The 26237-nt window shown below is 48.3% G+C and overlaps 1 protein-coding gene and 1 pseudogene across 6 annotated transcripts in view; one reads left to right on the forward strand and one right to left on the reverse strand.

Annotated features, from left to right (window-relative positions):
• ENOX1 (ecto-NOX disulfide-thiol exchanger 1) overlaps window positions 1-26237 on the reverse strand; it is a 2394477-nt gene that overhangs the window by 1873313 nt on the left and 494927 nt on the right. The gene's annotated exons all lie outside the window — the stretch shown is intronic.
• LOC144773749 (etoposide-induced protein 2.4 homolog pseudogene) lies at window positions 10315-13803 on the forward strand (annotated as a pseudogene).

The following is a 26237-nucleotide window of genomic DNA, read 5'->3' on the forward strand; positions in this document are numbered from 1 at the left end:
AGGACCATGCAAGCAGGAAAAAACAAAAGCATAGTACACAAAACACACACCCCACCCCACACTCCCCTCATCCCCCCACCCTCCCCGCCCCAACTGTAGATAGTAGACATGGTGACTAGAGAGAGACTGCAACGTTCCCCCCCGTGATTATACACCAAGATGTCAATTTGGAACAAAGAAACTATTACAGCAATCCTATAGGCTATTGCTGAATGAACCATATATGCGCATTATTTCCTATTTTGAGGCACAGAACCCAAGAACACAATAGATGTGAGTACTATAGTCCTGTCTTGACATAAGGATCTAGTATGGGTTTGACAACAGAAGCAACCAACGTTTTCACCCTGTGAAAAAAAAAACATGGTGAGGGCAACAACAACATAAACCACACTTCCTAATTTCTAGATGGCATTTGTAATAAAGCACAGGATCCTTATTGTATTACAACAACGGAATATAGCATATGTGGTACCACTTGAGGGAACAGAACAACAATATGATAAGATAATGATAAGATAGTGAGCACACCAGAAGGTGAGCGGGCAATGACAGATGCATCTCCATGGCCTAGGAGTGCCATATTAATCGTATTCAACAGTAAATGCAGCAAAATAGTAATAAAACTTAAGCAGAATCCGACAGAGTCATATAGACGTCATCGATAAGAAAGAGTAACACTTATGTAATACTTGAACAGAGGATGCTCATTTGTAGCCTGAGGCCGAAGCTGATTCTGACAAGCCATCAGGATTGTTAGTATCCATGTCTAGATCCTCAGGACCATCCAGCATGCGTTTGAGTTTCATGGGATCTGAGAAGATGTTTGGGGAACCCTGGACGATCACTCGCTATTTCGTTGGACCCACAAAACCATATTGGAAACCCCTTTTCTTCAGTTGTGGGCGGAGCGCGAGAAACGCCTTCCTAACCTCCACCGTTTCTTTGCTATAGTCCTGCGAAATGTAAATTTTTGCAGTCTTCCAGAGGATATGGTTGTTTTTCCGCACAAAATCCAGAATCTGTTCCACATGTTGGTAGCGGAGTGGCTTGCAGACAATGGGTCTAGGGCCTTTTTGATTTTTGTTGATCCTGCCCGGCACTCTGTGCGCCCTATCAAATTCCAGTGGATGATGGAAGGTCATGTTGGTAGCTTGTGTAAACCAGGATTCTAGGAAGGTTACACAGGAACCCAGTTGGTCCTCAGATCCTTCCGGAATTCCAAAGATGCGAAGGTTCCCCCTTCGGTTTCTATCCTCCAACGCAGCAAGTTTCCGCGTCGTCTGGTCCGCGACTACTGAGAGGCGCTTAAGAGCGCCACAGGTCTTGACCTCTATGTCCTCAAGTCTGCTGACCCTAGATTCTGCCTCCAACAATCTCGCATTGGTGTCACGAATATCTTGTCTGATTGCCACTACCTCCTCTTTAGTTGATTTGGCTAGATCCCTTACTTCATCCAGTCTGTTTAATATCATCTCGATTGGATCAGGGCCGTCCTTGTTCCCTTTGCTAGGTGAGTTCGGAGTTGATTGATTAGATTTGAGTCTTTTCAAACTTTTCGCCAGATCTTTGTTATCTGCCATTACTGCTTCTTTACTGTCTTTTGACGAGATAGGAGCAATAGGTCGCCAGCACCAGCACCAGGGTATATTCACGAGAGCAGGATAGCTGCACACAGGATAGATGGGTCGTGCAGGGTGCCTTCAAAATGGGCCCTCCGCGCTTAAATGCAGGCTCCTGATCGAGACTGAGAGCCTATGTCGCCCTTTTAAAACAGACACGTGCATGAAAAACACTGTAATCACGAACTCTCAATATTACTGCCAGCCCTGTGTTAGGTGGCCACATATGTCGGTTACCAGACCTTCCAGGCATGTAACAGGCATGTTATCGCTGCTCCTCGACTACACTACCCTTCACATGAGCGTTTGCTGGACTCGAGATGTGGCCGCCATTTTACATGCATTCTACCCCGAGCTCCGTAATCACAGCTCAATGATGATGCTCTGTCCAGAAGATAGGCTGCCTGCGTTCAAACTTGTGTCCCGGCTTGATTATGGACTTGTTCAAACCTATGCCCCAATTTCGGTATAGCAATCTGGATATAGGCGAACCCAGATGAGCAAATGCACGTAGACCCAGTCCTTCATTAAGCACTGCTCTGTGCCCACACAATACAGACTCCTGGTGCTCCGATCAATATTCAAGATTTGAAGGGCCCCATTACATTGTAGGTGGTCCGCATACCACATCGCGTTTCAAGGGAGACTGTGCCTGGCTAAACGCTGAAAGCGTTAGTAACTGCAGCTGCGCCCGCCATTTTGAAAATGCTCCGTGCGTATAGTAAGTTCCTTGTGGTGCGGTGCGGTCTAACGGCTGTGCAGAATGAATCTTACTCACACGCGGGCCACAGGAGCCCGGAAGATCATCACCGCCGCCGCATCTATCACCGCTCAGAGCGATGCGTGTGGGGGGCTCGCTCGTACTGCCCCGCGGTAAATTTGCCTGTCCTTCCGGCATCGGGCGCGATGCGCTCAGGGCAATCGCCGATGGCTGGGCATCTCTGCCGACCACGCTTCCATAAGTCCGTTCGTCGTTTGCCCCTCACATTCCGAACCATAAATCACTCGACAGTGCCGATTTTAGTTCGGTAAAAACGGTTCCAATCCCGTATTTAGCCCTGTGTCACGGGAGGGGGAAAGCACTACGCCGCCATCTCCTTCTGCGTCCAAACCACACCCCGTTGTGGGATGTTTTGGTGCTGTTAATGAAAACCCCTAGTTTCTGCCGTGTATTCTAGGCAAATTATGTCTATGCTGTTTCCAGTTACTGGAAACGACGCACATATACCTAGTTACTGATGATGACAATTCAATCCTGAAATTACTGTTAATGTAAATGTCAGGAACGAAAGGGGCTTTGAATCCAATCCAATCCATTTGAGTCGGAGTGTGATTCTTGTGCATGCCCTCACCCACATACAATACCACCCCGATGCCCAAGCAAGGTACAACACTGGCAATGAGGGCGGGCCGTACCCCCTGCATCACAGACACAGAGGAGCACTGCATTTCCCATCCAAGAAGTACAGCACCCCTCACTGGGGTGCTACCACCATTCAGCGAACTAGCAGACCCGGCAACTGCATCCCCACAATGAAAATTGTTTGGATTGAGCACCTAGAAAATTACTTTGTCGCCACAAAAGAAACCGACGGAGCTGTCAGGAGGTTGCTGCTTCTTCACTAATCCGGAAAAGAAATCTATAAACTATTCAAACACCTACCAAATATGATCATCATCAGACTACGATGCAGCGGTGAGGGCACTCAATGCCCACTTCGACCCACAGCTCAAACCGAACTTCAAGAGGTTCAAGCTGCGCCAAGCCCGATAAGGCAACAGAGAGTCTATTGACGCCCTCAATGCCAGGTTACGCACACTACCCAGCACCTGCAGAGCGGATGAACAGCCCAAGGAGATCAGGGCAGAGGTCATGCAAGGGTGTTGAGACAAAGTGCTTAGAGGCCTAATGCTGTGCCAACCCAACATCTGCCTAGAAGACATCCTGATCTTGGCGCGAACACACGATCTGTCAGCGGCACAAGTCAACGAAATGGACAGACTCCGAAAAAACCAGCAAACATCAAAACTGAGCAAGCCGGCACTATCCAGACAAGAAACAGGAGCAACACTACCAGGAGAAAGAAATTCCTACCAACCAAATCAAAATGTGGGTACTGCGGCTAAGTGGAAAACCCAGTTAGCGAGTGCCTCACCCAGGGCCGAACCTGTGCTAACTGCGGAATCCACAACCATTTTGCGTCGGTCTGCAGGAAAAGGTCTCTGAGCAAAGGTACTAAATACAACAGACCACAATCAAAAGCGGAGTGCTAATTATCCATCATGAATCTAGCGTACCAGGCAGGGCGTAGGGAAATCAAACCGCCGCCTCGAAGACTCCTCCCCCAAAGAAGAAGAGGCAGAGTGTTTTCTCATCTCTTTCACACAGGAGCTGAAGTCTCACCAGAGACCGCAGCAAACATGTGTTGTCCGTGTAGCTGGGTCAGATGTAAAGGCCATTATTGACGCAGGAGCATCAGTCAATGTTAGACCTGGCTTAAAAACCTAGACCTAGACCTCATTTCCCATTTCCCATCCCTACGTGCCCCTTGTTGCCCCCTGTCCTCCTCTAGTGTTTATCAGATTTATACAGACTTCCATACTAGTTTTATAGAGTAATCAACAACTCTATAACTTGCTCGCTGCTTTGACAAGACTAATAACAGGACAGCCGGCTAATTGCCTAGTGTATCCAGATATTCTTTGGCCTTTACCTCTGACGCAAAAGATAAAACAGAACCATTATTAATTACTTTCAGTTGTGCTGGGTTAATCAGGAACACCTGTACTTTTTTATCCTGAAATGGTTTGATGAGCTGTCTTAGTCGCCAGCGTCTCTCCACTGTTACGTGACAAAAGTCAGGGCGGACAAAAAAAGAGACCCCCCCAACTGATCTTTTGGCATCTGGCCTTGCCTTTTCGTATATATTGCCAGGCGCAAAAGGAAGTTACCAATGAAGACCAGTAGGGCTCTGGGTCTCTCATCGACTTTGGCTGGTGTCCGTGGTTTCAGCGGAATACGGTGTGCCCTTTGGATTTCGGCTGCCCAGTTCCATTCTGTCAGTTCGGGGAAGGCCCCTTTGAAGAGGTTGATTACATATCTTCTGGGGTCAGACCCTTCAAGACCCTCTTGTATTCCCAATACAAGCAGATTGCTGCGTCTCTGCCTGTTTTCTGATTCTTCAAGTTTCCATTGCATGTCCCTAATCTGTGCAGAATGTTCCTCTGTCATGGACATAGTCTTAGATGCCTCTGCCTCAGTTCCAACAATCCTCTCCTCCAGGTTGGAAACTCTGTCACCCAAATTTGAAAAGGCTTTTGATAGCTTGCTAACAACGCCTTGTATTTTCCTTATCTCTGCTTGGGTCTTCCGACTATCTTGTCTAGTCTCTTCTCTGTGGACGAGGATGGCCTGATGTATTACGTCTAATGTTAAAAGTCCACTTTCCGCCACTGGCGTTACCTCTTTAGATTTTGCCTTGGGGGTGGTGGAGCTATTATGCTGGGATGGCTCCCTTCTTCCCTAAACCGACTCTCCCTGTTCTGTGCCCCTCTCAGTACGGTTTTAATGGCTGTTTGCGGGGTTTCTGCTTCATTTCCATTTTCTGAGTCTTCTCCATTTGAGTCATTTGAGTCTGCACTGCTCCCCCCTAGCGATGTGTCTATTCCATCATCAGACCCCTCTGCTCCTTCAGATAGTGAATAGAAACAGTCACTAGGTTCCTTTTCCATTTTCTCCCCCTTCAGCTCCTCTTGCTCTGATTCCCCCCACTCCTTTATCTTCTTTATCTTCTTTTGTTCATTTCTTTGGTAGCTAGACTTGGATAACTCGGATGACTTAGACGGTAAGCTTATTACCGGGTCTGGTACCGTGTGGTGGAGGCTGTCATGCAGGGGCGTATCGGATTTATCATGCTCGTCTGAACCTTGGTGCTGGGATTGCCCAATGAGCCCAATGAGCTAATCCGACGTGTGTGGGGCTTGGAGAGAGCCTTCCACTGTCCCGTCCTGGTTCCTTACCATCCTCCAAGTTGTCCAATCTGTCCATATCGGGTCCCCTCTTAGGGCAGGCATAGTTGCCGGCTGCGTGGGCATTCAGATTCCTCATTTATGACCGCCCTGGGACCGGACCCAGACCCTAACATTGCTGGAAGTACTAGAGATACTGGAGTTCCTGGGGTTCCTGGGCTCCCTAACGTTGAGGACTGGTGAGGGTGAGGGTGAGGGGGGGTGGTGGTGGTGGGGGTGAGAGTGGTGGACGGAGCAACAACATCTTGGACTGTAAACACCTTCAAGGCAGCTTGGCTTACTTCATTGCCCAGAGTAGTGTCCTCCTTGCCGTCTACACCGTCTACACCATCTGCGCCGGTATACTGATCCAGATCCATGTTTTTTATCAGTCCCTCTGCAGGAGCTCCACTACTAAGGGTCCTGCCATGCGGTCCTTGGGGGGGCAGGGCCCTTCCCTCTCATTGGAGGTAGTGTTGTCGGCGGATCTGGATCCTGATTAAGGGAAAGCAGCTTCCTCGGGCCCAGTGATCGGGGTGGAGGGGTCCCCAATATCGACCCCCCTGCTGCCTGTCCTGCCGCCTCTGCTGCCCCCTCCACACGGGCCTTGCGGGCTGATAGCGCCGCAGCTGCCCTTACCGCAGCTGCAGAAAGTGCCTTAGGAGGCATCTCCGTCTTCAGGGCACCCCCGCTAGGTTTGTAATTGGCTCATGCAGTCAGAGTAAGGAGCCTCTGTAAAGATTCCCCAATAAGCTTGTGTAGCGTCCGAGTCACTACTGCAGAGATGCAGGCTCTCCAAGACCTTTGCCCCTGTCTCTGACGATGCGCCTGTCTTACTCCTATGGACATCGGAGGAGGAGGGAGCGCAGAGCGTGGAACAAGCGAAGTAAGGGAAAAATGCAGAACGCAGAATGATGAGACAATGATGAGTGGCGGAATACTGAGCGGGGGAGCGGGCATAAGCAGAGAATTAGAGGTTAGAAGGTTATAGGTGCTGCGGCGCGATGTACTGCTTCGGAAACAGTTTCCCCACCAGTGCCTAGCATCCAGGTGACGGGCATCTGCATCTGCACATCGGTATCGGGCGATCTAACGGACTGATGCGCGGTCAGATACACAGCGATACAATGTTTTGGGTTTTTTCCCCCAGGAGCAGTTCGGATGTTTTCGGAAGCTCAGAGGTTAAGGGGCGCCTGGTGAGTGATAACAGCCACTGAGAGGACCGTCAGAGTACCAGCCTGCGCTTTCACCTTCGAGGTAATATCATCCAGCGATCGTACAGCGAAACACAGCGAGAATACAGCGTGAGCACTTGTCTTGGATTTCTCGGCTCCCATCTCAAATTCAGTCATGGCATATAAAGCAGACTCTGCCCCCACATGACCTTTTTGTGTGCCTTAGATACAGGGTGGCTCGGTCTGCTCGGCTCGGCTCTCAGTCACGTACCATAGTTTGAGCTGGACGCCACTGCCACTATCTCGACAGTCGACCGGCTAAGTAGCGGCCGCCATCTTGCCCCCTCTATGCCAAACCAACAAGATTTTGATGAGTGATCAGTGCTCACTCAACCATTGGATTGGTGATTCCATGTTTGGCATATTTGATGTACTAGTAAGTCCCTAGTACAGGGCACTGTTTGTTCCCAGGGCCTGTAAATCAAGTGCTGCTAGTGGGCCTGCAGCACTAATTGTGCCACGCACATGAGCAGCCTGTAAATGTAACTCAGACCTGCCACTGCAGTGTCTGTGCGCAGTTTGGCACTGCTATGTCAACCTGGCAAGTGCATCCACTTGCCAGGCCCTAACCTTCCCTTTTCTTACATGTGTCACCCCTAAGGTAGACCCAAGGTACCGTGTGGGCAAGGTGCTGTGTATGTGAAAGGTAGGCCATGCTCTGATGTGTGTGGCATTTCCTGATAGTGAAATACTGCCAATTTTGTTTTTCACTATTGAAAGGCTATCTGTCCCATAGGATACAATAGGAGTTTATTTATAACATCTTCTAAATATAACTTCCCATTGGTACAAGATAGAAAGATGAAGTTTAGTATGCCTGAACTCAAAATATAAAAATACATATTTTAGTAAAGATGAATTTTATACTGTGTGTTTGAAAATACCACTTTTAGAAAGTGGAGATTTTCTTCCTTAGCCATCCTGTGTGCCTCTGCTGGTTTGTGGATTGGCTGTCTGGCTTTTGAATGACAGGGGCTGGGGATGTGCATTCTCTCAGATGGCCCCCGGGGAGGGGGTGGTTGATGTGTGTTCTGACTTTCCTGGACGAGTCAGGGCTGGGCTGAATAGACCTGGGCTGCATTTAGAGTAGGGGGAGGAGACTTCTTCCACGCCAGAATGGGACTGGTCTGCCTTGAACAATGCTGTCTCAACCTCCTGCCAGGCAGCTGCACTAGAGAGGACAGAACTGGCTTTGGCTGGGCAAAGAACTTCTCTGCCACAAGAGAACAAATACATTTGTGCTATAAAAAGTGGGGCCCAGACCCCTGAACTTCAGATACTGCTGAACTGAGGAACCTGCCAGGCAGAAGAACTAGGAAAGGTGGAGGAGGACTACTGCCCCTGTGCTGTGTGCTGTTGGGGTTGGCCTGTAGTGGTTGCTTTTGTCTTGGGCAGGGAAAGGACTGGACTGTGCTTTCACGATCCTGCTGTTAGAGTTTGTTCCAAGGGCTTGAAGTAGAGCTTGCCTCCTGTTGGAAGTCTCAGGGATAGAAAATACTTCAAAGATTACTTCTGGGATTCAAGAGGAAACTTTGACAAGGAGAAGAGCTGGAGAAACTAAGAAGTACTGCCCCTTTGCTGAGTGCTGTCTGGGGTTGGCCTGCAGTGGCTGTTTCTGCCAAGGAAAGGACAAGGCCTTTGTTGTGTGCTGTATCCCCTGCTCGAGGAATATCTCCAAGGAATTGAAGTAGAGCTTGCCTCCTGTTTTTGAAGTCTCAGTTATACTTTACCCCCAGCTTCGCTGCACTTCCTTGCTGGAAGTTCTGACCTGCCAAGAGGTGCCTGCTGCTGTTCTGGGCCTCTGGAGGTTAGTCCTGCTGTGGGAGCTGGAAAAGCAACGCAACTAAGAGAAGTGTGATGCAACCACACCTGTTTCCAACACATCGCTGAAGAAACTGACGCAGAACCTGCCTGTGGCACGAGAAATCGCCGCATGCCGCATTGAGTGCACCGATCTACGAAGTACTGATTCTGATGCAGGCCCAGCTGTGCGGCTGCAAGAAGCAATGCATCGTGAGACAGTGGCTAGAGAAACCAACGCATCCCCGATCCTCATGCATCGCATCTGGGCACCACGCCTGCAAGAACGCTGGGGCTGCAGTAAGAAACCGAAGCATCACCTCCCCTTCAGTAAGGAACTGATGTATTACCCCCCCTGCATGGCAGTAAGGTACCGACGTATTACCTCCCTTGAAGTAAGGAACCGACGCATCACCTTCCCTGCGCATAAGGAACGGACACCAGTGCTTAATTTGTGCCGGTGCTTAGCACCGACACTTATTTACCAGGGCCGGGTCTACTACACGTCTGCAACTCTGCACATCATATGGCAATGTAAATGACAGTACATAAAATTAAATTACCTCACTGACTCAGCGCATCACATTAGTGGTTCAGACCGTTCCACTCATTATTCATTTACTGCATGAATGAATCCACTATGCAGCAGTCAGATCGGATCAGATTGTGAGTGACGTGGCGCCGGTCACTATGCACATTTTGAAATTGCTTCCTTTAGTTTAGCGGCGGCCCTTTCCGGTAGGCGGGACACTGATTGGGTAGAGGTAAGGGGCTGGATTTGGTTCTGCGGGGGTTGGGCTGGGCGGCAGGCACTGTGTGTAGATTTTTCCCATAATGCAATGCTCCTGCACACCCGCATGCACCGGTCCCTGCCACGAGCCATTGAGGCAGATTTGGGTTGAGGTGGTTAGATTGTCCGCCCCCGACGAGTCGACATCGTAGTGCAGGCAGCAGCTGCAGCAGCAGCCTGGCCTAGACCGCCTATCGATTGTAAAGGCAGACGGGCCAGTGCTCAGCCGCACAGCACCACCCGGGCAGTCATGGTAAGTAACATATTATAATAAGCCATTACATTACCAACGCTGGGGATTTTTTATGGGTCGTGGACTTGTGGGTGGTGTAACATAACGGAGGTAGCTCTGGCTCCGCACCACATGAAGTCCGGGTTTAAGTAAGTTAAAGCGGGCTGCGCGGCCCTGCAGTGCACCGGCCCCTGCCCTCCTCCTTCCAGCCATCTCCAGGGCCGGGCAGTGGCATTGAACTGGTCAGGTGCCCCGTGCCCTGCGCCGGAGGCATGGTTGCTCAGGGTAGGCTTTGGGCACGTCACTCGGTTGTTCACTTCACAGTTCACTTAATACGCATGAACTGTGAAGTGAGTGAACCACAGAGTGACGAATCCAAGGCCTGCCCTGATCAATCATGCCTCCAGCGCCGGGCAATGTGTTTTTGACTTTGTGATTGGTTGTTATGTGACCTGGAAGTAGCCACATTACGGAAAAATGACATGCCTTTGAAAGATCAACAACGGAGGCAACTACAAGGCGGAATTTATATGTTCTGCTATAGTTTTGTCCACAATGAAATACTTTTGACCCTGCCTTCTTCCTGCAGTTGATGATTTTGGTGCCAGTAACAAAGCTGAAGCTGCCATGGCAGACAGTGTCAGAACCTTTCTTCAAGACCTACGCAGGGGAATTAAAGACTCCATCTGGGGAATATGTACCATCTCCAAATTAGATGCTCGGATCCAGCAGAAGCGGGAGGAGCAGCGTAAGAGGAGAGCAAGCAGAGCCTTAGCCCAGCGCAGAGCCCAGAATGAAGAGAAGAAGCTGGATAACGAGCCTCGCATCGTCAGAAGAATTTTTTAGTTATGCACCTGGAATGGAGGCGTGTTTTGGCTTAGTCTCCTGCTGTTCTATCGAGTGTTCATACCTGTGCTTCAGTCTGTTACAGAAAAGGGGGTGGTGATGAACAGAGTGCCTGAATTAAGCAGACCACTCTTACCCAGTCCAAAGATCAGGGCTTGATCCATCACCGTTTTTTAGCTCACTGCACCATCCCAGCTCAGAACTTGGCTATATGCAAATTAGTCTGTTCCTGTCCCAGTGCATGATGGGAACAGGGCAAACCAAACTACCAAGCCAATTCTTATACTGGGAAGGAAACAAGCTTCCGGGGACCGGTTTCTGCCATTTCAGGTGTCGTCGGCCCGGCTTGCTTGAATCCTGATGGTGCAATGAGCAAGGGACTCACATCTGAGTATACCCTTCCACGCTTGTGGTGGACAAAATGATTCAGAAAAGGGGGTGGTGATGAACAGAGTGCCTGAATTAAGCAGACCACTCTTACCCAGTCCAAAGATCAGGGCTTGATCCATCACCGTTTTTTAGCTCACTGCACCATCCCAGCTAAGAACCTGGCTATATGCAAATTAGTCTGTTCCTGTCCCAGTGCATGATGGGAACAGGGCAAACCAAACTACCAAGCCAATTCTTATACTGGGAAGGAAACAAGCTTCCGGGGACCGGTTTCTGCCATTTCAGGCGTCGTCGGCCCGGCTTGCTTGAATCCTGATGGTGCAATGAGCAAGGGACTCACATCTGAGTATACCCTTCCACGCTTATGGTGGACAAAATGATTCAGAAAAGGGGGTGGTGATGAACAGAGTGCCTGAATTAAGCAGACCACTCTTACCCAGTCCAAAGATCAGGGCTTGATCCATCACCGTTTTTTAGCTCACTGCACCATCCCAGCTCAGAACTTGGCTATATGCAAATTAGTCTGTTCCTGTCCCAGTGCATGATGGGAACAGGGCAAACCAAACTACCAAGCCAATTCTTATACTGGGAAGGAAACAAGCTTCCGGGGACCGGTTTCTGCCATTTCAGGCGTCGTCGGCCGGCTTGCTTGAATCCTGCTGGTGCAATGAGCCCCCCTTTTCTGTATCGTTTTTGGCCACTAGACATGAGTCCCTTTCTCACTGCTCCATCAGGATTCAAGCAAGCCGGGCCGAAGAGGCTGAAATGCCAGAAACCGGTCCCCGGTAGCTTGTCTCCTTTCTGGTGAAGAATTGGCTTGGTAGTTTGGTCTGCCCTGTTCCCATGATGCACTGGGCCAGGGACAGACTAATTTGCATATAGCCAGGTTCTGAGCTGGGATGGGGCAGTGAGATAAATAACGGTGATGGATCAAGCCCTGATCTTTGGACTGGGTAAGAGTGGTCTGCTTAATTCAGACACTCTGTTCATCACCACCCCCTTTCTGTATCGTTTTTGGCCACTATAGGTGTGGCAGGGTATACTCAGACATGAGTCCCTTTCTCACTGCTCCATCAGGATTCAAGCAAGCCGGGCCGAAGAGGCTGAAATGCCAGAAACCGGTCCCCGGTAGCTTGTCTCCTTTCTGGTGAAGAATTGGCTTGGTAGTTTGGTCTGCCCTGTTCCCATGATGCACTGGGCCAGGGACAGACTAATTTGCATATAGCCAGGTTCTGAGCTGGGATGGGGCAGTGAGATAAATAACGGTGATGGATCAAGCCCTGATCTTTGGACTGGGTAAGAGTGGTCTGCTTAATTCAGACACTCTGTTCATCACCACCCCCTTTTCTGTATCGTTTTTGGCCACTATAGGTGTGGCAGGGTATACTCAGACATGAGTCCCTTTCTCACTGCTCCATCAGGATTCAAGCAAGCCGGGCCGAAGAGGCTGAAATGCCAGAAACCGGTCCCCGGTAGCTTGTCTCCTTTCTGGTGAAGAATTGGCTTGGTAGTTTGGTCTGCCCTGTTCCCATGATGCACTGGGCCAGGGACAGACTAATTTGCATATAGCCAGGTTCTGAGCTGGGATGGGGCAGTGAGATAAATAACGGTGATGGATCAAGCCCTAATCTTTGGACTGGGTAAGAGTGGTCTGCTTAATTCAGACACTCTGTTCATCACCACCCCCTTTTCTGTATCGTTTTTGGCCACTATAGGTGTGGCAGGGTATACTCAGACATGAGTCCCTTTCTCACTGCTCCATCAGGATTCAAGCACGCCGGGCCGAAGAGGCTGAAATGCCAGAAACCGGTCCCCGGTAGCTTGTCTCCTTTCTGGTGAAGAATTGGCTTGGTAGTTTGGTCTGCCCTGTTCCCATGATGCACTGGGCCAGGGACAGACTAATTTGCATATAGCCAGGTTCTGAGCTGGGATGGGGCAGTGAGATAAATAACGGTGATGGATCAAGCCCTGATCTTTGGACTGGGTAAGAGTGGTCTCCTTAATTCAGACACTCTGTTCATCACCACCCCCTTTTCTGTATCGCTTCAGTCTGTTACAGCACAAATAATCAGTGATCCCTCTTTACATGGAGATGTCTGGTCTTGGTTGGAGTTTATTCTCACTTCGATTTTCAGTGCATTATTGGTCCTACCTCTCTTTGTACTTAGCAAAGTCCTCAATGCCATCTGGTTTCAAAACATTGAAGATTTGGCATTTGAGATGTCTGGGAGAAAACCACAGCCATTTCCCAGTGTCAGCAAAATAATTGCTGATATGCTTTTTAATCTCCTTCTGCAAGCACTTTTCCTTATCCAGGGAATGATAGTAACCGTGTTCACTATTAATGTAGTTGGACAGCTGATCAGTCTAATCCACATGGCCTTGCTCTACTCCCTCTACTGCTTTGAGTACCGTTGGTTTAATAAAGGTATAGAAATGCATCAGCGACTATCCAACATCGAGAGAAACTGGCCCTACTACTTTGGATTTGGCCTTCCACTGGTCTCCCTCACTGCAATGCAGTCTTCATACATTATCAGCGGATGTTTGTTTTCTCTTCTTTTGCCGCTGTTCATCATCAGCGCGAATGAAGCACAGGCACCAGTCAAAGCATACCACTTCCAGCTTCGACTGTTCTCCCTGGTCGTGTTCCTCAGCAACAAGCTCTTTCATAAGATGGTTTACCTTCAGACCACGCTGAGCAGCTCGTCTCCATCTGAGAGGTTCCCCTCTGCCCACCCTTCGCCTTCCAAACAGAAAACCATCTGCGGGGCTACTACCATGTGTTTGGAACATGTGCTCCTTGATGCATGGAATGGCGGGATCCGTTCTGCCCTGGGGCTTGGCATATGTCATTTCCATTTTAGTTTTCTTTTGTGATAAGCCACCCTGTTGTAATGTTCTTATTATCTCTAAGAACGACAGGACACTTGCTGTTGTGCAGGTATTGTATTTATTCCTACTTAATGCACTACACAGAGAGCGCCGAGAGAGCTGCCTCTTTGCCCGGGCTCCGACACTCGAATCGCGCGTTTCTAGCAAGATTCAAGTAGTCCCCCGCTCACGCTACGTGGTGACGTAGCGTGAACACTAGAGCGCGACTCTACATATCTCCCCTTTTTTATACCCAACATGAAAGCAGCAGTATCTGTGTGGTCGATTACTTTTCTTCTCCCAGCTCAAAGTCTCGATACCTAGAAGGCCTCACCACCAATCTGCCCCCCTTGTCCGTCTTACCGGGGTGGAAGTCACTTCTCTGGAACTGGTCATTGTAGACACCATCTCTCTGCCTTCTTGTGTACTCGGTCTCTCTCTGCAGGGAGTCTCTCTCTCTTCACGGGGTTGTGCCTCTGCTCTTGAGCTTTCACTAACCCGTTGCTCTATTTCCGGCTCTGCCGTTACCATGCTTCCTTCTCCTTCCTGGATCGTGCCGTCGTCCGCCAGTGTCCTCCGATCTGTTGCCTCTTGCTCTCGGTCTTCAGGGAGCCATTGTAAGATCTTGTTGCACCGGGACATGCGATCCTGGGACCACACGTTCCCATGACTAAGTAACGCAGCCCGGTCATACACCTCCTTTACTTGTTAGGGTCGGCTGTATTTGCTGTCACCTTTCTTCTGTAATACCGCCAACTTGACCCTGTCCCATTCTCCTTCCTCCAGGGATGTTTCCTTCACATTCTTCCTTCTGTTATAATGTTCTGTATAAATTGTTTGGGCTCTTTCCAGATTATACTGAACCACTGCGGGGGACCATTTACTGGTTACAGTCTCCTCATTCCACGCCAAGTTATCTTTTGTGAAGGGATCTCTACCCCTTAGAATCTGGAAGGGGCTGTACCCAGTGCTCGTCGGGGTGTTGCGGTAGGCCCAAATCATGTTTAAGACCTCCTTTTCCCAGTCCTTTCCCATCATGATGGCTGCCTGGATGGACCCCATTAGCACCCTGTTGAAGCGTTCCACTTGTCCATTTCCAGCCGGATGATAAATGGAAGTATGTTTGGATGTGATCCCATTTCTCTCCATATCTTTATGCCATTTCTCTGAGGTGAACTGGGGACCATTGTCACTTAAGATTGACTTGGGAATGACTTCCCTGAGGAAGGTCGCCGTGAGGAACCTGAGTATCGTCTCAGTGTCCATTTCCTCTTGAATGTGCACTTCAGGCCATTTAGAGTATCTGTCCACTACGGCACATAGGTATTTAGGAGTCCCTTGGTCATCCAGTATAGGTCCCAATATATCTATTGACAGCTCCTCCCAGGGATTCTTCGGATTGGTGAATTTCCCTAAGGGCTGGCCTCAACGGCGTCATCGTCTTGTCCGCTCGTTGGCATTGGTCACACTCTCTCACATGTCTCTCTGTTTGTATGTCCATGCCTGACCACCAATATCCTTGCTTGGCCCTCATCTTGGTTTTCACAATTCCCAGAAGATCTTACTTCTTCCTTGCTGGAGGGAGGTGGGGCGTCGCAGATGGCTCTCACATTTTCCCTTTTTGGTGTGATGCCCTGCTCTCCTATTTCGTGTCCAAGGTAGGTGACTGTAGCCATCCCTAGACGGCACTTCTCCCACTCCGCTGTCAGGCCTTTTTCTTCCAGAAAATTTAGCATCTTGGCTAATTTGGTGGCGTGGTCTTTCCGGTCTTTTCCCATCACCAGTATGTCGTCCTGGAAGTACTGTACTCCTTCCATGTCCTTGAAGAGACGGTGCATGAGTTTCTGGAAGACGGCCGCTGCCGAGGCAAGTCCAAAAGGTATTCTGCAGAATTGATAACACCCAAAGGGTGTGATGAACGAAGTTAGCTTCCTGCTTTCCGGGTGTAGGGCTATTTGGTGATATGCCGATGTTAGATCGATGGTGGAATACCATTTTATTCCTTTGGTCTTAGCTAACATTTCCTCAATGCGGGGCAATGGAAACTTTTCCACCACGATGCACTTGTTCAGTTCTCTCAGGTCCACACACAGCCGGACCTTTGCTGTTGGGCTTCATTACCACAACCAGAGGCGCCAGCCACTCCGCGCAATTTATGGGTTCGATTATCCCATTCTTCTCCAGCCCACGCAATTCCTGTTGCACTGCTTCTCTCACTGCAATGGGGACATTTCTTACTTTATGCGATACTGGTGTGGCATTGTCCTTGAGTTCTATCCTGTGCGTGAATTTTTCCAACTTCCCGACTTTCCCTCCAAACACCTTGGGGAAGTTCCTCTTCAATTTTTCTATGTCAGGCCATTGTTCCGGTGCTTTCATCAACACTTATATGTCACCTCCTGGGTCTAGTTTTATGCCCAGATCTCCTTGATCCATCCAGCCTAGGACCGACGGGCCCTTTTCCGCCACATACAGTTTGCACTCCGCACTCCATCCACTTGAATTCAAATTTTAATGCTCGGTATCCTACTAAGGGGATACGTTCTCCGATGTACGAGACAGGTCTTATATCCGGAGGTTCCAATCGTGGTCCCAAATGGGGTTTGAACTTCTCGTTCCATACTGCTCTTTGGACAATTGTATACAGTGATCCTGAATCCACAACAATGCTTATCTGTACACCTCCTATCAGCATGTCGTACTGCGGTTTGTTCGATCTTCGGACGTCCACACCCAGTACTTGATCCTCTATACACAGCACTGTGTCTTCTTCCTCTTGCCTTCGCCCCTCTGCATCGTGCGGATCTTGATCCACGTACTTCACCGTGTTGCGGCCTGGTTTCCGATGACACACCTTTTTGTAGTGTCCCGTTATGCCGCAGAACATGCACTTCGTTTGGAACGCCGGGCATCTCTTGTCATAGGCCTCATGGGCTTGGCTGCCACAACGATAGCACAAGTTTCTGGCTCCTCTGTTTTGCTTCCTTTGTTGCACCGGTTTCCCCAGCCATTTGTTGGGCCCTCTGCTGTTTGTCCCTGCGCCTTTGTTCCTTCCCGTGGGTTCTTCATCGTCTACATTGTACACCATAGGCCTCGCGACTGGTTCTCTTTTGGCTGCATCCTCACATCTCTTCGTTAACTCGGCCTTCTTCACAATCACTTCCTTTAGTGTGGCATCGCCGCTCGCCCACAACTTGTTTTGCACTGTTTTGTTAGTGGTGTGCATCACTATCTGGTCCTTTATGAAATCGTCGTGTAGCGCGCCAAATTTGCACGTCGTCGCTAATTTCTTCAGCGCAGCCACATACTCGTCAATTGACTCTCCTATTTCTTGCTTTCGCTGCTGGAAATTATACCGATCTATAGACGTGCACACTGCTGGCCTGTAATGCTCATTAAGTTCTTCTATGGCATGCGCAAATACGTCATCATCTGCAGCTTGTCGGGGCTTGGGAGCCAGGTTTTGGAATACCCTAATCCCTTCTGGGCCCAGGTTGTGTAGCAATATTCTCTTTTTCCTTTTACTCGTGAATGCTTCTTCGTTCTCGTCTTCCAGGGCTTCTATATAATTGAGAATGTACTCTCTCCAGTCTTCCCATTTCATCAGGGGCTCTCCCGGTTTTGGTAGGAATGGGATTGGATTTGCCATAGAAGACGCTTGCGCACCCATTTCTTCGTGCTTTTTCGGCGTTGTTTCCTGGCTCTTGGGACTGCCTGTCGCACTATTCTCCTCCCCCTCCTCTGGTTGGAATTGGGGACTCTCTCCACCACTTGCTCCACTTCTCCTTGACTCCACCAGGGCCCCTATCCGGTTCGAGGCTCTCCCTTTGCGTTACTTCCCCAGTTCGGCTTGAGTAATTCAAATTCTCAGATGATCTCCACATTCAAATATGCATTGAATCTTTGTCTTTTAACTTATCTTTACTTAGTTGTTGAAGTGGATGGCTGGTGAAGTGTTGACGAGGTTCTGCGAGACTCTAGATACTTAAAGTGCTGAGGTTGAGGGTGATTTGTTCCATGCAGGACATTAAAGCTTCGTCTAGTACCCCTTTAAAGTCCACAGTGCTAAAATTGGGTCTCCTACACGAAAAGGATGCTCACGGAGTAAATAAAGAGTTATGTGTTGTATGTGCAAGTACAATGGCACTTCCCAGCCCGGGCAAGGCCAGGAGGAGGGCAGGGGCCATGCAGGGCCTTTAACTTTACTTAACCCCGGCCTTTAGCAGCACAGCTGCGTGGCCTAGTCTCCAAAAAATTGGGAGCTCAGGCTTTGATTTCATCCTCCCAAATGCAGGGAAGGGTAGTTTTCTGTCCAAAGTCCTGAGCATACTTTAGCTTGTATAGTTTCAAGAAGCTGTGTCTTTACTGTACCTGGATCTGGGAAACTGCAGTCTGCCCAGCAAACTTGGATTTCATGGTAAGGTCAGCGCCGATTTCTGCTCTTTATGTCAAGTTGTCTCTCGAATATGTCAGGAAGCCGCTCATATATTCCAGGGTACTGCTCACTTTTACCTTATGCTCTAGCTCATTTATGATATTATGGCTTCGCTTCAGTGTGGAAGATACTTTGTTTAGATGTTGACATATGCTGGCAATACTGTGTTTTTGCTTGTTTTATATTAACTTCCCATTAATTTTCTTCTTGTTTGTGGGTTTGCCTATATAGTTTCATTTTACTTCTGTTAAGTACTGTGTAAAGTACATCTGACTTTTAGCAGTGCCAGTTGAGGATGTGGGTGGAGCCAGTGGAGGAAGTGGGTGGGGCCAGGAAAAAGTAAGGGTGTCCTCCGTCAAACACTTGAGCACCTGGACTTCCTATTTTACAAATTAAGCACTGACCGACACATCACCTTCCCCGCGACAGTTTTTGTTTGTGCGTGTGATGCATCCAAGGTACTTTGTGTGAAACGTGTTGCACCTGCAGTTTGCTTTGAACAGAACTATTTTTACCTTTTAGAAGTCATATTTTGATTACTGTATTGTAGATTTTTGTTGTTTTGATCTTGTTTGGTTTAGATAAAGAATACATACTTTGTACATTCTGAGATAAGCCTGTCTGCTCGTGCCAAGTTACCAAAAGGGGGAGCAGGGTTTTATTTTAGGAGTGTATCCCCCTAACCCTGACTTGGAAGAAGGGTCCCTACTTGGACATAGGTGCAAACCATTGCCAACTAGAGACCCCCATTTCCAACAGTGTATTGGGGATCCAGCAGTACAACCGTCTTTGACCCAAGCCCCCTCTGACACTATCGCAAACCAGGATCTTCGCCTATGGGAGCCCCTCCCTGCAACTCTCAAAGGGCGGATGTCTGTGTCTGATGAGCAAGAAGTCATGACGATGATCCACATCATCGACCAAGATGTAGAGACGCTAATTGGCAGGCACACCGCCGAAGACCTTGGCCTGGTATCCTTCCCCAGGAGTGTCCGGACACACCAAGTTGATGACCTGTTGGATCAATTTCCTGAGCTGTTCAAAGAATTATGTTGTCTCAAGTGTGCCCCAATAAATCTGCACATTGAGCAGTGAGTCACACCAGTGGCACTTAGGCACTGCTGCATCCTGTTCCACCTTCGACCACTTGTTGAGTAAGAACTCGAGAAACTAGAACAACACGGAGTCTTAGAAATGGTGTCAGGTCCGACCCCTTGGGTCTCCCTGATGGTGATCACCGAGAAACTCAAACAACCGGGAAAGATACAGCTGTGTATCAACCGGAGGCTACCCAACCACGCTATCAAACTGGAACAGCACATCACACCCACCATGGACGATATCATTGCGGATTTCAATGGCTCCCAGTGGCTCTCGAAGCTGGACCTCAATGCCGGATACTACCAGCTGCCCCTGGTGGAAGAAAGCCGGTGTATCACTGCCTTCAGCATCCAGCTAGGGCTGCGCCGATGCAAACGCTTGAACTTCAGGATCTCATCAGCCACCGCAGTCTTCCAGAACACCATATGTGAAACCTTGTCTGGCCTCCCCGGCATCCTGAATGTCAGCTATTTTATTTTTTATTTTATTTATAAAGTTTTATACAGCACGAACTTGATCCCGAAGGATATCAGATTGCTTTACAATATTTTTTATAACAACAGTTGAACCACATTGTAACAGTTAGGAACATACTTCAAAACAAAAAGTGAGACAACAAATCTCCGAGGCACCTTTCCTGTTTCATGTTGAGAAAATGGGACCAATGTTGAGCAATCAGAATTTAATGAACCATTTTTTATTAAAGTTTCCTGGTTAGTCTCTTGCACCCACAGGAATCGACAACCGCAGAAAGGCCCAACAGATAACCCTTAACCCTGGTCAAAGCAAAGACCTGCCGGGAAACTGACAAAACAAATAATAGAACATCACATAACTTGGCCTGAAGAGGGTCAATCTGGCGTGTGCCGCACAAAACCACAAATGTTCCCAGCGACACACTTTGTGGCACCTCAACGAACACAGGGTAACATTACACCGTGACAAGTGTTCATTCTTTCAATCATCCCTTGAATTCTTTGGGTACGTCATCAACCAAGATGGAATTTAAATAGACCCCCCACAAGTCAAAGACAATAAAACGAGCGCCTGCACCCAGCACAACCTCAGAAGTGAGGAGTTTCCTCTGGATAGCCACCTATTGCGGGAGGTTCATCCCTGACCTTGCAACCTTGGCGGAACCACTCAGGGCTCTCACAAAAATGGATGCTAGGTGGGTGTGGAGCCACCGGGAGGAAGAATTGTTTCAAAAGATTAAAGATGCCCTCCTCCACAAAGCCTCACACGTATACCTCAACCCAGAAAAACACACCAAAATGCTTGAGGACGCCAGCCCAGTTGGGCTAGGAGCCATACTTACCTAAGAACAGGAACCTGGGCAATGGGCAGCCCTAGCACTCCCAGGCAAGGTGCTGACACCAACGCAGGCACGGAATGCACAAATCGAGCATGAAGACCTGGCCATCAAGTGGGCCTGCAGTCATTTCCACCACTACTGGGGAGGCCAGCCCCTAAAGGTTGTGACCGATCACCAGCCTTTGGTGCCACTCTTCAGAGGGTCAGCCCCTCACCTGCCCCCGCGGATTGAGAAGTGGACCATCCAACTGCAACACTAACAGATGGAGGTGGTTTATAGACCAGGATCAAAAAGCCCAGAAGACTTCCTGTCACGTCACCCCACGCCCCGATGAATTAGAAGAGTATGTCCAAATGACCTCGAGCGAAGCGTGCCCCCGAGCCTTGAATCTAGAGGACATTGTGGAAGCGGCAGAGTCGTACCCCGTCCTTGCCCGAGTGTGCATTGCTCTACAAAGTGGCACATGGAGAGACTTCGTCTAGGATGCCAACGAATGGGCACCAGGGGACAGGGAGGCTCTGATGAAAATGTGGAGCATACAATACGAGCTTAGCGCTACCCAAGATGGAATCCTACTTCAAGGGTCTTGCATTGTAATCCTGAAAGGCCTCAAACAACAGCTCACACAATTGGCGCCTGAAGGACATCAAGGCACTGTGGTAAATAAATAAATAATACCCTATTTTTGAATGAATAAATGAATAACAGATAGCTCAATAAATAAGAGTCAAGATTCGAGGTAGTAGGAGTTTTGCAGGTTTAATACAGCATAAGGACAGGAACAGGACGACCTGCACGGGAATAGGATGGCAGCTGCCGGGGACAGGATCGGGAATGACGGCGTCTTTTAATAACAGTACATGAGCATATATACATAACGCAACCACATAGCATTACATTGCAATAGGCGTAGCAGTGGGTAGAGCAATAGGCGTGACGCGTAGCAGTCGCGAAAGATAAGGGTGAAAAGAGGTGTAACAGGGCGTATACATAGACGTGTGATGCAAACGTAACAGAATATGTCATGAATGGGGCGGAAACCATGGAGGGGGCTACCTAAGGAGCCGGGACCTCTAACCTGATGGTGCGCGCAAACTGGCAATGACGTATCACTAGGAGAAGCTGGGGGCTTCGAACTCTGTGCTAGGAGCAGAGACTGAAGTCTGGAGAGTCAGGGCGACATGTACCTAAGCAGTATCTAGTATCTGATGTTTAGGGAACATGTTGATATAAACTAGAAGTCAGGAGGGGAAAGGCTAACAGACACTAAGACTGGACCATGCATTATTCTACATGTAGTGCGTGATGAAGAATATTAAATGACCATTAATACAGTATTTCTCTAACATGGGGCCGTAAAGGCTAGACTATGACGGTGACTATTGATGCAGTTCAGTAGCTTAGGAATACAGAGAAGGAGGACTGTACTGATAACTCGAATCATAACATACTCTTGGCAGACTCAGAGGCAGAGCCAGGGTGAACCGGGCACTGCGAGGCAGGAAGTAAGTGAAGGGTCGAGGACACAGGTGGGGGCTGTATCGCTCCTCAGCGAGGCTTCAGGAGACAGAAGCCGAATCTGGTGTCCGGGCCCTTTTGAGGCCTAGAAACGGGGACTTTACAATGAAATAACGTGCACACTGAGAAACGTGGCAACGTAGCTTTACATAGGCCTGATATTCGTAGTATTCACGAGAACTGGAAACTGCCATACTAGAGGTGGACACAACTGTAATTGCGTCTTTAATCAAACATGGGGAATAACATATGCATATTTAATCATGCACACATAACATATGATGGATGACACGTAGGGACACAGAACATGGCAAAATTTACTTTTCCACATTCCCTCCTTGTCACTACGTTTCATCAGGAAACATCAATATTCATGATACCGTCTATCATTTCATACAGTATCATTTGCTCGTCTCGAATTGTCTTGGAACGGGATTTAGAACGGGGCTTGGGACTAGGAATACATGATGTGGCACAAATGCCGCAAATCGCAGGGCCACATTGTATACAGAGGCAGCAGCTGAATACGATCGCTACTGCAATACCTAGAAAGGACAAGACTTTCCATCCCCAGGCGGAAATTATATTCCAGAACCAACCGGACCATGTCCAGGTGCCTGGATCTTGGTGTAACAGATGGGCAATTTTATGAAGTCTGGTTATAGCTGAATAAACAGACGGCGCGTTATTTGGAATGAAAATGCAGCAACTAGATCCGATGACTCTACAGGCCCCGCCCCTATCGGCCAGTATGACGTCAAGGACGAGACGATTCTGTAAAACTACAAATCTCATAGCAGATTGCTCTTCGGTTAAGTTACCTAGAGCAGAGGCAGGCTCATTGACTACAGCTTCAAGGGTTCTGGTTAACCTACGGATCAGCTTACTATTCTGGATAGGTCCTATAAAGAAAAAGAAACCTCTGTTGAAATCTGTATACTGTTCTAGGGCAGTTTCAGTATAATCGACAATTGGGGACTCCCTTCTATGTCTAATGTGTACTAGATGTGTGTTTCTATGGTAATCAGATGGGGCTAGGAAAACAGGTGGCAGTAGGAAGGCAATGTAACAGGTTCCCTCCCAATCGAGGGGCAGACGAACATATGCAGTTTGACCACAAATAAAATAAGAATGGCGTGAAGCTTTGAAAACAGATTTCCCACTGTCACTATACTTGACAATAGTAGTACAATCACTATGTCCTACATGTACAGAACCATAATTTCGGACACATAATTCACCTTTGACTGGTAGTACTGAAATAGCAGGTAAATCTGGAGTAGTATCAGACTGAACATTCAGGACCATGAAATTCGAAGAATAATTACCTAAATTGTACACTTCATTTTCTAGATCTAACCCGGTTCTGTGGGGGAGACCTTGCTTGTCTGGAAAACATGTGCTGTTAAGAAAAGACATATCTGTTGAGGATGACGTTAACGTGGACCATGCTCCACACGAACCATTATGTGAAAACGGATAAGGAAAAAGTGGCAGAACTCCCTTCGGTGTCTGGAAAGGGGGGAGTCGACCACATACCCAACAATTAGTGGCATTGCTGGTCTGGTGTGAATAATGTAACATACGAATAAAAGAATTATTTCGCATAGCGAGGCGGTAAGAGAGTTCATGAGGAGGCAGATCACTAAACATATGCTCTACTGTAGCATTAGCAGACTTATTTACATGAGAAACTGGGAAACACAGGTAAAATGCGTAACTGGTGCAGGAAATCATAATACTGAGAAATAATATGAAACATAGAAAAACGATACATCGAATAGAGTTTTGACTAACTCTCTCACTATGGGGGTCTATTTTATACATGTCAGAAACAGTCTAACCGTTTCACCTAGGGGAGGACTTAGACAATCAAACTGGCTGACTTATTTTACTAGACCGGAGTTTCAACTTCTACTCCTGCTGCGGAGTCTTCTCTAACGGGGAAGGGTTTGTAGCAATGTCTTTTGCGGGACAGTCCTTAAAAATAATACTTTGGCAATCCTTTGAATCCTGGGAAATGTTCTTTAAGACTGGTTTCAGTCCATAAAACTTCTTTATATGTGAAAGGTGCACCCAGCCTTTGCGACCCTCCAACTTCACGGCTGTACGGGTGGCGAGGAGGGCCTGTCGGGGCTCCTTCCAGCGTGGCTCCAGCGGACTTGAGCGGTCAAAATTCCGGACAAGGACCATGGATCCTGGAACGATTTCATGCGGTGCCACCTCGGTATTGTCTGGAAATGCGGCGGCAACCTGTGAACGACAAGAGTTGAGGGCAGACATCAAGGAAGCTAGGTAATCTGTCAGCATATTACTTGAAACATCGGTAATACTTCGGGGTCTAGGAGTACCCCACATGTTAGGGGGGCGGCCGAAAACGACCTCATACGGGGACAGACCTGATCTGGAATGTGCGACCATGCGCATATAGAACAAGGCAACTGGCAGAGCTACTAGCCAGTCCACACCTTTCTCTTTGCATACTTTGGCGATGCGGATTTTCAGAGTCTGGTTATGTCTCTCTACGAGACCGGCTGCTTCAGGATGGCGTACACAATGGAACTTCCACTGGTATCCTAACAAGAGGGAAACATGCTTCATCAACTCAGATGAGAATGGCTGGCCGTTGTCAGAATATACGACTCTAGGGAGTCCATAACGGGGGAAGAACTCACGAACCAACTGCTTGGCAGTGGTCGCGGCTGTGTAATCTGGGACTGGATATGCTTCTGTCCACCTGGACAAAGCGCATACAACTACAAGGACATACTTGAAACCTCGACATCGCTCCATCTGAATATAATCCATCTGGAGGACTTCAAAAGGGTGGTCAGGGGGCTGGAATCCACCTTGTTCCACCGGGACACTTTTACCTGGATTAAACTGACAACATATCATACAGGTACGGACTTTCTGCTTGGCTGCAGCTCGTAAATGCTTGTTGAACCAAATGTTCTGGATACTGTCTAACATAGCTTTTTCTCCTAAATGTGCTGGACTATGTGCGGTATTGATAATGACTTGAACCATAGAGTCGGGGAGAAACCATGTGGCTCTACCCTTCGTTAACCATCCTTGATCTGTCTGGACCCCTCCTTGTTCGGACCATTTCTTGATTTCTTCAGGAGTAGCATGTAACTGGATATCTATGACATCTTGAGTAGGGTCCTTAACTGTCATGCATGTGTTAACTGGAATGTCTGGAGTCTGTGCTGTAAGCTTGGCTGTGCGATCTGCTAGATCGTTACCCTGGGAAATAACGTCAGTAACTTTCGTATGTGCTTTGCATTTCATGATAGCAATGGATGTCGGTAAATGTATGGCATCTAACAGAGCTTGAATAAGGAGACCATGCTGAATCTTGGTTCCATGAGAAGTCATGAAACCTCTCTCCTGCCAGAGCACTCCAAAGTCGTGTACGACTCCGAATGCGTAGCGCGAATCTGTGTAAACATTAACTTTCAAGTTCTTGGCGTGTAGGCAGGCTTGTGTCAGAGCAACTAGCTCTGCTGCTTGAGCGGACAGGGTGTCAATACGGTGTGTTTCAATAACATCGGTGTCGGTAGTCACTGCATATGCGGCGACTAGTTCTCCTGTACTTGTTCTCATACATGAACCATCCACATAAAGGGTCAGGTCGGGATCTGGTAACGGAATATCTGTCAGATCTTGTCTTGGCTTTGTCGTAATGTTAACTACTTCCACACAGTCATGTGTGGCAGAATTCGAAGTAACTGATGGTAACAATGTAGCAGGATTTAAAACGTTGCAGCGTCTGATTTCTATGTGTGGCTGGAACAGTGTCAATTCATAACCTGTTAAACGTGCAATTGTCAAGTGCTGAGTCTGTGTTCGGTTTAAAAGAACTTCCACGGAGTGTGGAACTTGTACTGTCAAGGAATGTCCTAATACTATGGAATCACTTTGTCTGATAGCTAGTGCTGTGGCTGCAACTGACTTGAGGCACGCAGGCAGAGCCTGGGCTACAGGATCCAATGTGCTCGAAAAATAAGCACATGGCTTGTATTGTCCTGCTTGATCTTGTGTGAGAACAGATAATGCTGTACCTTC

Source organism: Lissotriton helveticus, chromosome 8 (genome assembly GCF_964261635.1).
Source record: "Lissotriton helveticus chromosome 8, aLisHel1.1, whole genome shotgun sequence".
In the NCBI taxonomy this organism is placed as follows: Eukaryota; Metazoa; Chordata; class Amphibia; order Caudata; family Salamandridae; genus Lissotriton; species Lissotriton helveticus.